The sequence below is a fragment of the Bos indicus x Bos taurus genome, chromosome 5, assembly GCF_003369695.1.
Source record: "Bos indicus x Bos taurus breed Angus x Brahman F1 hybrid chromosome 5, Bos_hybrid_MaternalHap_v2.0, whole genome shotgun sequence".
In the NCBI taxonomy this organism is placed as follows: domain Eukaryota; kingdom Metazoa; phylum Chordata; class Mammalia; order Artiodactyla; family Bovidae; genus Bos; species Bos indicus x Bos taurus.
In genome coordinates, this window is record NC_040080.1 from 106073486 (window position 1) to 106088044 (window position 14559).

Below are 14559 nucleotides of genomic sequence, written 5' to 3' on the forward strand. Positions count from 1 at the left end.
GCCAATAATTACTGAGAGGTACTGGTTGTTGTTCACTTGCTGATTCATGTCTGACTCTTTGCAACTCCATGGACTGGTAGAGTGACTTTATTCTTTAGAAGAATCTCTTATTATCTTATTACTCTTCTCTCTGTCTCTATCTGTATACATATGATTAAATCTGGTTCTCTGGTGAAAATTGGGGATACACTTATTCATAGACTTAATGGTTTTAAAACTGATATTATTAATATGGTTGGACACAATATAAAAGTATTAGAATGTTTCAATATTATTTGAATAACAATATTAGTTATTTTGAATACATTTATTGTTCCAATTATATAAGTTTGTAAGTCACACATTGTCTTGAATATTCATAAAGGTAATGGTTACTATAATTGGTTTCAGTTCAGTTCAGTCGCTCAGTCGTGTCTGACTCTTTGAGGCTCCATGAATTGCAGCACGCCAGGCCTCCCTGTCCATCACCAACTCCCGGAGTTCACTCAAACTCACGTCCATCGAATCAGTGATGCCATCCAGCCATCTCATCCTCTGTCGTCCCCTTCTCCTCCCACCCCCAATCCCTCCCAGCATCAGGGTCTTTTCCAATGAGTCAACTCTTCGCATGAGGTGGCCAAAGTATTGGAGTTTCAACTTTAACATCATTCCTTCCAAAGAAATCCCAGGGCTGATCTCCTTCAGAATGGACTGGTTGGATCTCCTTGTGGGCCAAGGGACTCTCAAGAGTCTTCTCCAACACCACAGTTCAAAAGCATCAATTCTTCGGCACTCAGCTTTCTTCACAGTCCAACTCTCACATCCATACATGACCACAGGAAAAACCATAGCCTTGACTAGACGGACCTTTGTTGGCAAAGTAATGACTCTGCTTTTGAATATTCTATCTAGGTTGGTCATAACTTTCCTTCCAAGGAGTAAGCATTTTTTAATTTCATGGCTGCAGTCACTATCTGCAGTGATTTTGGAGCCCCAAAACAAAGTCTGACACTGTTTCCACTGTTTCCCCATCTATTTCCCATGAAGTGATGGGACCAGATGCCATGATCTTCGTTTTCTGAATGTTGAGCTTTAAGCCAACTTTTTCACGCTCCTCTTTCATTCTCATCAAGAGGCTTTTTAGTTTCCCTTTGCTTTCTGCCATTAGAGTGGTGTCATCTGCATATCTGAGGTTATTGATATTTCTCCTGGCAATCTCGATTCCAGCTTGTGTTTCTTCCAGCCCAGCGTTTCTCTTGATGTACTCTGCGTATAAGCTAAATAAGCAGGGTGACAATATACAGCCTTGACGTACTCCTTTTCCTATTTGGAACCAGTCTGTTATTCCGTGTCCAGTTCTAACTGTTGCTTCCTTACCTGCATACAAATTTCTCAAGAGGCAGATCAGGTGGTCTGGTATTTCCATCTCTGTTTTGTTTTTAAATCTGGCATTTTTAATTCATTTAAAAGTGGGGAAATATTTTCCATTAGTTGATACTACTATAAGTTAAAATTTTCTATATTTTATCTTGTTCTTTTTCCATCTATTGCTTTCATATTTGGTAATTTTAAACTTGATGATATTTTCTCTCTTACTCCAGGTTTTAAACTGTAGATTATAAAGTCAGTTATGTGTTTGAATAAAGTCCCCTTTACTTACTAGTTAGATGTCTTAGCTAACTTACTTAAGCTTCCACAACCTATTTTCTCATTTATTAAGAGGAAATGATAGAAAATGTAGCTCAAAGAACAGAGCCTATAGTAAGCATGAAAACATACACCACCATCGTCATCAACATAATACAATATCATTGCTGTGATTAATTGAAAATATCATCAGTGGTTCACCTAAATCAGAATTTCATATGGTTTGTATACATACTTGTGCTGTCATGTCTGACTCTTTGTGGCCCCATGAACTATAGCCCACCAGGCTCCCCTGTCCATAGAATTTCCCCGGCATGAGTCCTGGAATAGGTTGCCATTTTCTGCTCCAAGGTATCTTCCTCCACCTAGGGATCAAATATGTATCTCTTGAGTTTCCTGCATTGGCAGCTAGATTCTTTACCACTAGTGCCACCTGGGAAGCCTGTTCTCTAATCTTATTCACTATTTGGTTTATGCCTATGACTGTTCTGATTATGGTGAAATCAATTGGTTTGTATCTATCTCATGAAAAGAGGCTTTGGGTTATACAAACAAATTATATGTATTTTTAAAGAAGTACTCTTATTATGTGAGAAATAAAATTGTTCTTAAGAAATGTAAATTTACAAGATCAATCTAACAATAATTAACTAGAAATTAATCAAAGGAATAGAAAGTCTTTTTATCATTGAGTATCATTAGATTAGGGGAAAAAAAAGGCAAAGACTCAAGTAGAGACTTAGGCCCTGGTCAACTTGATCAGAAAAAGTTTCATATGATATTTAATATACATCTATATAACCAAAATTTTTGTGAATTATTTTTTTTTAATGTACTCTTTCACTTCATAACAACATTTTAGTCCCGGTTGGCCTGTGACTTCTACCTTCTGTGCTTTATGGTCATTGAAGAGAGGACGTTTTCTCCAGTCATTGAAGAGAGGGAGTTTCTCCTATCATGCCAGAAATTGTTTCATTACTGTCAAACAATTCAACTTCATATTCCATAAGAATTTCTGTTCTCTGCATTTTTTAGTGAATTATCTCTTTTTAAATGATAGTAGCTCCAGAAAGATGTCTATCAGTTCATGCAGTCTGATGGGCTAATCATTATTGGCCTTATTATTATTATTATCATTTAATTCCCTAGTCCTGTACCAGAAACTGGACAATATGCGCTTTCCTTAGTTTTTCCCTCGTGATTATAGATAGCAAAATGTTTAAGCAGCATCTTCCTTATATAAACACTACTAAATCAGATAATTTTAAACAATGGAATATGTTCAAGGGTAAATTTTAAACAAAATTCTGAAAAATATCAAGAGTTCAGAAAATTATAAAAACTAATGACAAAATTTAAAAAAATCAGTTATATTGATTCCTAATAGTCAAGATATTAGAAACTGCAAATAATAACAAAGGGACTATTACTACTAGGCGTTTCCTTAGGGCCTCAAGTTTCAGCTAGTAACTTAGAAAAAACTGTCACCTTTTTTTCTGAATGTGTCACTGTGTAATTAGTACTACTCTAAAGTATAGCAACCTGAAATTTGTATGAGATATATAAAGACATCAAAAAATAATTTTAAAGGTTTACAATGAAAAATACTTTTAAAGTTGTAGAAAAAAAGATATTTGGATATTAGAGTATTACAGTATCACAATGAAAAACTAAAATTTCCTGTCAAAATAGCTATACCTTTAAGCTGAATCTATATAAGCTTGTATACTACTAGTCGGAGAAGGCAATGGCACCCCACTCCAGTACTCTTGCCTGGAAAATCCCATGGGCGGAGGGGCCTGGTAGGCTGCAGTCCACGGGGTCACTAGTAGTTGGACACGACTAAGCGACTTCACTTTCACTTTTCACTTTCATGCATTGGAGAAGGAAATAGCAACCCACTCCAGTGTTCTTGCCTGGAGAATCCCAGGGACAGGGGAGCCTGGTGGGCTGCCCTCTATGGGGTCGCACAGAGTCGGACACGACTGAAGCGACTTAGCAGCAGCAGCATACTCCTAGTGTATATATTAATTGCTAGTATCTTTCGGGAAACAGGCATGGTATTCAGAGGCTTTCTTAATCTAGTTATTCACCCAACCAGTAGTGGATGCCTACCCCTGCTTTGCCATGTGAAAAGTGATTTTTTTTTTTTGGTACATCATTGTGCCAGACAATGGGGATGGAGCACAATTAAATCCAGTTCAATTCTCATCCTTTATCCATTTTTGATCTCTCTTCTGCAATTGACTGTTCTCATGTGATTCAGTTCTGGCCAATTAATAATGAAAATGTTACTAGAGTTCTCTTAAGAGTATTTCGTCCATGACCAAGGGGGAAAAAAGGTATATTAAGAAGTATTCTGTCACTCTGATTAGCTCTGAAACTTTCTGTGTTTGAATTGAGTTGTGTAAGGGCATGAAGCCTGGAAATTATGCAGACACTAGGCAATCCTCAGGGAAAGATTAAGAGAATCTCTAAGAAAATGACATGGAAGCTTGATGTCACTTAGTCACTAAACTGCCTTCCTCTAGACTACTTTCTCTATGAGATACCTAAATATCTTTATTGTCTTAGGGATATATCACACCTTATGGTGAGGAGAGATTAAAAAAAAAAACAAAAAACCTAGAAGTCACCTAATTACCCCATAGAGGTCCCCTAGCACACGGAATACATGCTATTTTATTAAAATGGGGTTTTAGAATTTGAATGGGGAAATGCTTATGATACATGGCTAAGAGAAAAATACAGAACACATCATTTTATAGATACATTATTCTAACCCTGTGAAAACCAAACAGAAGTATTCAGAAAGGAAATATGGTTGTAGATAGTGGAATTATGAGTGACTTTCTTTCTCAGCTTCTTTTATTCCCATAATTTCCAAAGTCTGGTTTATTAGTATATGTTTTATTCTCAGATATTATAATCAGCAAAATAAGCCAACAATTATTGTTATCAATGTTATTAAATGTTGAAATATTTACCTTACCACACATAAGTAAGAATCTCTAAAAGTTTTCAATCTATTTAATGACTGATTATTATAATAGATAGATAGATAGTGAAGTCACTCAGTCGTGTCTGACTCTTTGCGACTCCATGGACAGTAGCCAACCAAGCTCCTCCATTCATGGGATTTTCCAGGCAAGAATACTGGAGTGGATTGCCATTTCCTTCTCCAGGGGATCTTCCCGACCCAGGGATTGAACCCAGGTCTCCTGCATTGTAGGCAGACGCTTTACTGTCTGAGCCACCAGAGAAGTCACGTATTATTATAATAGTGTACTATAGTTGCAGGGGCTTCCCTGGTGGCTCAATGGTAAAGAATCTGTCTGCCAATGTGGGAGATGCAGGTTCTGTCCCTGGGTTGAGAAGATCCCCCGAAGAGGGAAATGGCAACCCACTGCAGTATTATTGCCTAGGAAATTCCATGGACAGATTAGCCTGGCAGGCTGCAGTCCATAGGGTCGCAAAAGAGACAGACACAACTTAGCGACTAAACAACAAAAATAGCAATTATAGTTGCAAAGAAAGATGTAAGACTTAGAAAACAAAAATGTGTCTTTTTAAATAAAAAAGGCAAGTTGGTAGCGAAAAAATTGGTAATGTACAAAATTGACTTATAAGCAACAACTTATTTATCTATGGATGCTAAATAAATAATGTTGCAATATTAAGCACAATAAAGTCTCTGAAATGTAATCTTAAGAAATAGCATGAACAGTCACATTATTCATCAGCTCTTCAAAAGACATAATTTTATTTAGAGAGACTGCTTTATTTTAAAATATTATCACAATTGAGTTAAGTTTTTTTTTTTAAGTTTATATGATTTACCATACCTATTTCTAGGATTTTTTTTTAAAAGGCATCTGTTCATTTTGTAAATGTTTTCTCAGACATTCAATATGTATTTTACATTTCCTTCACTTTGTTTTTCATATCATAATATTTCATTCTTTGCTGAGATTGGAGAAAAACTTCTAAAGATTTCAGTCACCATTTGGAGAAAAACCATTAATGTACTTGATATTTGAAATTGCACCAACTCTGAAAGTGAGATGCTCTGGGGGAGCATAAATGTTCTGCTCTGTATAAGAAGCTGACATCATCTTGGGGATGTTGCCAGCAGATATTTGAAGTGTCAAATGCTAAGGAATTTTAGTGTCTGCTGACAGGCTCTTATTTCTCTTACTCTGGCAAGTGTATGAAAAGACTAAAATATAGAGTAAATAGATTTTAGAGCTTCAAAAATGCTTTCCCAATACAATTAATGATTGAAATGGCTAATACTCATTTGTATTAACTAAAGATCCCATCTCAGAACACCTAATAATTATTCTAAAATGTGATGTGTAATAAATTACTTCATGAACTAATTCTACACTGAAAGAAATCTTTGGAGCTCATATAACATCAAATCTAATTTTACAAATGAGGATACTGAAACCTATATTCTTAATAATTTATCCAAAAATCTTATATACTTTGCCTAATAACCTTTTTATTATATCACAATTATAAAATTTGACCATATTCCAATCTTTTTAAACAAAGTTGATGTTTTTCTCATGTCTTTAGAAAACAAAAAACAAATAATCAATCAAAAACTAATGGCCAAAACCTAATAATATACACTATGCAACTACCTTATAGTTCTAAATTCCTATCATATTAAAAAGAATGAATTTTTATATAATCTCAGCCTACTACATTAATATAAATGTATATTTCCAAGTTAATTGTATAGTAAGGAATGCTTATATATTTATTTTCATTTCCTTTTGTACATGTAATGTATTTTTTCTTCGCTTAAATATATTTTCTTTGTAATATGTTACTGATTTTGTGTATTCAATATCTTTGTGAATAGTGAAACATTAAAAAAAAAGAAAAAATTACTCATTGCCAGACAAGATAATGACCTTCTCAGAGCCCAGTTATTAACTTATAAACTGAATTACCTTGCTGTATTTTCTACAATTACTAAATCTATTTAATTTGGATCATTATGGGACTAGTGAACAAAGAATATTCAAAGTAATATTTTGTCACATTGAACATGAATGTAATATGGAGCCCCTATCTCTTATGAACAAATGAATTCATCTGTACTGCCTCTATTTTATTATACTGCTATAATTTCAGAAAACATTTACAAAAATGGCCCCCAAAGCTATAGTAAATCAGATACACTCACATATACACACTCTCACACACTTTAAGATGAAGCAATGTTTTAAGAAAGGAAAGTAAATCAGGATCATTTTTTCTGTAAGATAATACAAGATTTTTCTTTTCCATCACGTTTGAAAATAGCTGTCTTTATTAATTATTTTTCTATTCAGTTATGTCTTAAATTATTTTTAATTGGAGGATAATTGCTTTACAATGTTTTGTATTTTGCCTTACAACAAGTGTATGAATCAGCCAACTGTTTTTTTGAAGGATTACCCCCATTTAGTTTAATTAAAACATTTATCACCTCACATTTCTCCTTTTTTGGTGAGAACATTTAAGATCTACATTGTTAGAAAATTTCGGTTTGATAATGTAGCGTGATCAACTGTAACCTTCTTGTTTTACCTTACATCTTCAGTCCTTATTCATCCTAGAACTGAAAATAGATGTTTTTAATAGAGCTTTATTCATTATATTTTTATATAGCTTTTAATTTATAATTACCTGATACTTTTTATATATCTTTACTCCCAGTGATAAAATGACCAAAAATAACTGCAGGCAATGAAACTAATAATGTATTGTTTCTTCTGTGGCTCAATGGGTATAAAGTTTCAGTTATGCTGCTGCTGCTACTGCTGCTGCTAAGTCGCGTCAGTCGTGTCCGACTCTGTGGGACCCCATAGACGGCAGCCCACCAGGCTCCCCCATCCCTGGGATTCTCCAGTCAAGAACACTGGAGTGGGTTGCCATTTCCTTCTCCAATGCATGAAAGTGAAAAGTGAAAGTGAAGTCTCTCAGTCATGTCCGACTCTTAGCAACCCCATGGACTGCAGCCTACCAGGCTCCTCTGTCCATGGAATTTTCCAGGCAAGAGTACTGGAGTGGGGTGCCATTGCCTTTTCTAGGGATCTGCTATGCAGCAGCACAGTGCCTATAGTTAACAACATGGTATCATGCACTCCAAAATTTGATATTAGGATATATATCATGTTAAATGTTCTTTTTAAAAAAAAATTAATTAATTAATTAATTAATTTTTTTTATTTTAAAAACTTTACAAAATTGTATTAGTTTTGCCAAATATCAAAATGAATCCGCCACAGGTATACATGTGTTCCCCATCCTGAACCCTCCTCCCTCCTCCCTCCCCATACCATCCCTCTGGGTCGTCCCAGTGCACCAGCCCCAAGCATCCAGTATCGTGCATTGAACCTGGACTGGCAACTCGTTTCATACATGATATTTTACATGTTTCAATGCCATTCTCCCAAATCTTCCCACCCTCTCCCTCTCCCACAGAGTCCGTAAGACTGTTCTATACATCAGTGTCTCTTACCACACACACACAGATGCAAAACCTGAAACAAAACAGAAAGACACAAGGGAACTTTGGGAGGTGCTGGATATGTTTTACCTGGGTTCTGGTCATGGTTTCTCAGGTGTTTTTTCTATGTCCAAACTGTTCAACTTGTGCATGTGAAATACGTGCCATTCTTTGCATACCAAGTACACATGAGCAACACTGTTGGGAAAAAACAAACAAAACAGAATTAAAGAATTAGATACTTATCCTCTGAATTTTCTGAGTATTTCATTGGTGCATGTGTGAATGTGTAGTTGCTCAGTTGTGTCCAACTCTTTGAGACCCATGGACTGTAGCCCATCAGGTTCCTCTATCTGTGGAATTTCACAGGCAAGAAGACTGGAGTGGGTTGCCGTGTCCTATTCTAGGGGATCTTTCTGACCCATGGATGGCACCCATGTCTCTTGAATCTCCTGCATTGGCAGGCATGTTCTTTACAGCTGTGGCACCTAGGAAGCCATTGGAATGTAAATCAACAAAAATCAAAACATCTCTAAAATTGAGTTTTTGTTATGTATCAATTCCTTGACCTTCTCAGGCAAGTACATTTTGTTGTGGTAAGAAACAATCCACAAATCTCAGTAGCTTAAAAAGCAAAAATTCTCACTTGTTGTTTGTGGAAGTGTGTTTTACATTGCCTCCTTGGAAACCAGGACTCCAGTCTTTGGGCCACGGTCAAATGTCATGCCACATGGACAATTGTGTACACATATAACATGTCACATCACTAACATTTTAGCTAAAGAAAGTCCCTTAGCCACACCTATCTTCAAAAAGACAGATACTGTAATTCTTTAGAAGCAATAACACCAGTGTCTTCTACTACTTTTAGTAGAAAATAAAAATGATTTCTCTAAAAGAGCAATCAAGAAATTTATAGTTAGCATATAGTCTTTAAAATGTCTAGCTTAGCAGCATGTTGAAAACTCTGTCTCTAAGATCTGAAGAGTATTAATTTAAATGCTTACACTTTTTTTTTTTTTGCTATATATGTCTTTGAGAAATTTATTTAATATCTCTAAATCTCAGTATCCATGTTAGTCCTTTGCTGCCATATAAGGAACTAAAAAGCCTCTTGATGAAAGTGAAAGAGGAGAGTGAAAAAGTTGGCTTAAAGCTCAACATTCAGAAAACTAAGATCATGGCATCTGGTCCCATCACTTTATGGGAAAGAGATGGGGAAACAGTGGAAACAATGTCAGACTTTATTTTGGGGGGCTCCAAAATCACTGCAGCCATGAAATTAAAAGACACTTACTCCTTGGAATCAAAGTTAAGACCAACCTAGATAGCATGTTGAAAAGCAGAGATACTACTTTGCCAACAAAGGTCCATCTAGTTAAGGCTATGGTTTTTCCAGTAGTCATGTATAGATGTGAGAGTTGGACTATAAATAAAACTGAGCATCAAAGAATTGATGCTTTTGAATTGTGGTGTTGGAGAAGACTCTTGAGAGTCCCTTGGACTGCAAGGAGATCCAACCAGTCCATCCTAAAGGAGATCAGTCCTGGGTGTTCATTGGAAGGACTGATGCTGAAGCTGAAACTTCAATACTTTGGCCACCTCAAGTGAAGAGCTGGCTCACTGGAGAAGACCCTGATGCTGGGAGAGATTGGGGCCAGGAGGAGAAAGGGACGACAGAGGATGAGATGGCTGGATGGCATCACCGACTCAATGGACCTGAGTTTGGGTGAACTCTGGGAGTTGGTGATGGACAGGGAGGGCTGGCGTGCTGCGATTCATGGGGTCGCAAAGAGTCAGACATGATTGAGTGACTGAACTGAACTGAAAATGATTATGAAAGTTAAATAGGACAGTCTATGAAAAATGCATAAAATGTAGTTTATATGTTGCAATATGATAATAACATATGTTGCTGCTGCTAAGTCGCGTCAGTCGTGTCCGACTGTGTGCGACCTCATAGATGGCGGCCCACCAGGCTCCCCTGTCCCTGGGATTCTCCAAGCAGGGACACTGGAGTGGGTTGCCATTTCCTTCTCCAGTGCATGAAAGTGAAAAATGAAAGTGAAGTCGCTCAGTCGTGTCCGACTCTTGGCGACCCCACGGACCGCAGCCTACCAGGCTCTGCCATCCATGGTATTTTCCAGGCAAGAGTACTGGAGTGGGATGCCACTGCCTTCTCCTGATGATAACACGTACCAGGTACTAAAATGACAACTGTGTGTGCGCGCTCCATTCTCTCCCATGGCTCAGAAGTAAATGCAGGAGACCTGAGGTCTATCCCTGGCTAGGGAAGATTCCCTGGAGAAGGGAATGGCAACCCACAGCAGTATTCTTGCCTGGAGAATCCCCATGGACAGAGGAGCCTGGCAGGTTACAGTGCATGCGGTCACAGAGTTGGACACGACTGAACGACTTTCACATACACATAAGTTACTTCAATTGCTATTAGTTAATTGTAATTATTATAATGATTATTTCTTTGGAAATTCACCAAGGACTATATAGTGAATCCATGCTTCATAATGTGGATTATTCAGGGCTGCAACACAATAAATTGGGCAGATGAATTCAAAAATTATTTTTTTAGTTGCTATTATATGGAGAACATTTTATTAGATACAGGGAATACAAAGATATAAGCAAAATTTGGTGTTAGTCACAATTTCAAGTAGCATTTTAAGGAAGCACAGTTAAATGCTCTGATGAATTATTAATATGTAAAAACCTTTAAAAAAAAAGCAAAAGGGAGAGATATCCAACTTGGCTATCTGAAGAGGGAATTTGTAAGCTGAGAAAAACTTGCAGCAAAATATAAGGCAGGAGATCACTACAAATAGATATAAATATGATCACATTGTCTGTCTGTCACCTATTTCGTTTTCTTTGGAATTCTACCTAGTGTGATGAACAAAGGATTGAGATTATCAGGTATGATAATAGTATAAGTTTCAAATCTCAATTAACATAGGACATATTTGGCATCTTCTAAATAGCAAAACAGAGAAGGCCATGGCACCTCACTCCAGTACTCTTGCCTGGAAAATCCCATGGACAGAGGAGCCTGGTAGGCTGCAGTCCACGGGGTCGGTAAGAGTCGGACACGACTGAGCGACTTCACTTTCACTTTTCACTTTCATGCATTGGAGAAGGAAATGGCAACCCACTCCAGTGTTCTTGCCTGGAGAATCCCAGGGACGGGGGAGCCTGGTGGGCTGCCGTCTATGGGGTCCCACAGAGTCGGACACGACTGACGCGACTTAGCAGCAGCAAATAGCAAAAAAGGGAGAAATAAAAAGGATAATCTTGAAAAATAACATTTTACTAATTTTGTAGAAAAGTATTTAATTTGGAATTGAAATAATGGATATCATCCTCCTTTTACTTAAACTAATTTGAGTGTGATATTATTTATTAAAATTGTATATTTACCCTTGATTTTATATAGATTTATATTATAAAAAGTAATTACACAAGAGTTCCTCAATCTGCTCAAGAGATTTGTTCTCTAGACAATAGAGTTTCATTCAATTAGTTATCATTATTCTGGGAACAACATTGGTGTTGGATGTCTGAGGTTTTCTTGTATCCAATACTTATTACTACATTTTGCAGAGGAAAAGAAAGTACTAATAATAGATTTGAGGGAAAAAAAAACTGTGGATGAGTGAACTTGGGGATTTTGATTTGACAAAACATCCTAAACTTATTTTGAGTTGTCTTGGTTTAGGCAAAATATTTTGTCAAAGAACATTTCTCATTGCTTTATCTTGTTAAATAAAATGGGAAACATGTGGTCATAATTACTTACATATATCTTAGCAAAACTTTAGTATAAAAAGTTCATGAATTCAGTGTAGATTTATGAGTTACATCCTTTTACTAAGGTTTTTATAACATTTTAACTGGGAATTGGGATTTAAAGAATGAGAGCTTTAAGCTATTTAGAGTCTATTGAAGTTCAACAAGATGGGGAATGACATGCTCATCAAATAATATATCAGTTGATTTTCCTATGTACAATAATTTTGAAGATGATTCATGAGCCAGTATGGAAAAATGTAAAAAATGGAAACTATAGTCACAAAGCATGGATTGAAATCCAAACTCTGTTTTTTTAATTCTCTAAGCCTCAGTTTCTCATCAATATAATAGAGATATTGAATTCTGCTTCAAATAATTATTCTCAACATTATTAGTAAATTACATTAAAGTAATACATGATGCCTTGTACAGGGAGAGCACATAGAAGTTCTCTTTGAATTAAATGGTATGCTGTGAAGTTTTGTAGATTAAAATTCAAAATTGTTGTTGTTCAATCACTAATTTGTGCTGGACTCTTTGAGACCATGGACTGCAGCATGCCAGGTTCCCTGTCCACTAACTCCCAGAGTTTGCTCAAATTCATGTTCATTGACTCGATGGTGCCATCCAACCATCTCATCCTCTGTCACCCCCTTCTCATCCTGCCCTCAATCTTTCCCAACATCAGCAACTTTTCCAGTGAGTTGGCTCTTCTCATCAGGTGGCCAAAGTATTGGAGCTTCAGCTTCAGCATCAGTCCTTCCAGTTAGCTGAGATCCACACAGTCAAAGGCTTTAGCTTGGTCAGTGAAGCAGAAGTAGATGTTTTTTTTCTGGAAATCTCTTGCTTTTTTGATGATACAACAGATGTTGGCAATTTGATCTCTGATTCCTCTGCCTTTTCTAAATCCAGCTTGTACATTTCGAAGTTTTCAGTTTTTGTATTGTTGAAACGTAACTTGAAGGATATTGAGCATAGTCTTGCTAGCATGTGAAATGAGTGCAGTTGTATGGTAATTTGAACATTCTTTGTCATTGCCTTTCTTTGGGATTGGAGTGAAAACTGACCTTTTCTAGTCCATTGCCGTGTTTTCAAATTTGCTGGCATACTGAGTGCAGCACTTTAATAGCATAATCTTTTAGGATTGGAAATAGCTTAGCTGAAATTCCATCACCTCCACTAGCTTTTTCTTAGTGATGCTTCCTAAGGCCCACTTGACTTCACACTCCAGGATGTCTGGCTCTAGGTAAGTGACAACATCATTGTGGTTATCCAGATCATGAGACCTGTTTTGTACAGTACTTCTGTGTACTCTTGCCATCTCTTCTTAATTTCTTCCCCTTCTGTTAGGTTCTTACTATTTCTATCCTTTATTGGCCCATCTTCGCGTGAAATCTTCCCTTAGGATATCCAATTTTCTTAAAGAGATTTCTAGTCTTTTCCATTCTATTGTTTTCTTCTATTTTTTGCATTGTTCTCTTAAGTAGTCTGAGACTACCTAAGAGATTAGCACACTTATCTCTCTGCTATTTCTTTGGAATTCTGCATTCAGCTGAGTATATCTTTCCCTTTCTCCTTTGCCTTTCACTTCTCTTCCTTTCTCAGCTATTTGTAAGGCCTCCTCAGACAACAATTTTGACTTCATGCATTTCTTTCTCTTGGGGCTGGTTTTGGTCACTGTCTCCTGCATAATGTTACAAATCTCCATCCATAGTTCTTCATGCACTCTATCCATCAGATTTAATTCCTTGTATCTGTTTGTCACTTCCACTGTATAATCATAAGGGATTTGGTTTACATAATATATGAATGGCCTAGTGGTTTTTCCTACTTTATTCAATTTAAGTCTGAATTTTGCAATAAGGAGTTCATGATCTGAGCCACAGTCAGTACCCAGTCTTGTTTTTGCTGACTGTATAGAGCATCTCCATCTTCAGCTACAAAGAATATAATCAATCTGATTCCAGTATTCACCATCTGGTGATGTCCATGTATCAGTTCGTCTCTTGTGATGTTGGAAGATGGTGTTTGCTATGACTAGTGTGTTTTCTTGGCAAAACTCTGTTAGCCTTTGCCCTGCTTCATTTTGTTCTCCAAGGCCAATATGTCTATTACTCCAGATATCTCTTGACTTCTACTTTTGCATTTCAATCCCCTATGATGAAAAGGACATCTTTTTTTTGGTGTTAGTTCTAGAGAGTCTTTGTGTTCTTCATACAGCCGTTCAACTTTAGCTTCTTTGGCATTAGTGGTTGGAGCATAGACTTGGATTACTGTGTTGTTGAATGGTTTACCTTGAAAATGAACCGAGAATATTCTGTCACTTATGAGACTGCCCCCAAGTACTACGTTTGGACCTTTTGTTAACTATGAGGGCTACTCTATTTCTTCTAAGGGATTCTTTCCCAAAGAAGTATTTAATGGTTATCTGAATTAAATTCACCCATCCCCATCCATTTTTAGTTCACTGATTCCTAAACGGTGGATGTTCATTCTTGCCATTTCCTTTTTGACCACATCAAATTTACCGTGATTCATGGCTCTAACATTACAGATTCCCATGAAATATTGTTCTTTATTGCATCAGGCTTTACTTTCACTGCCAGACACATCCACAA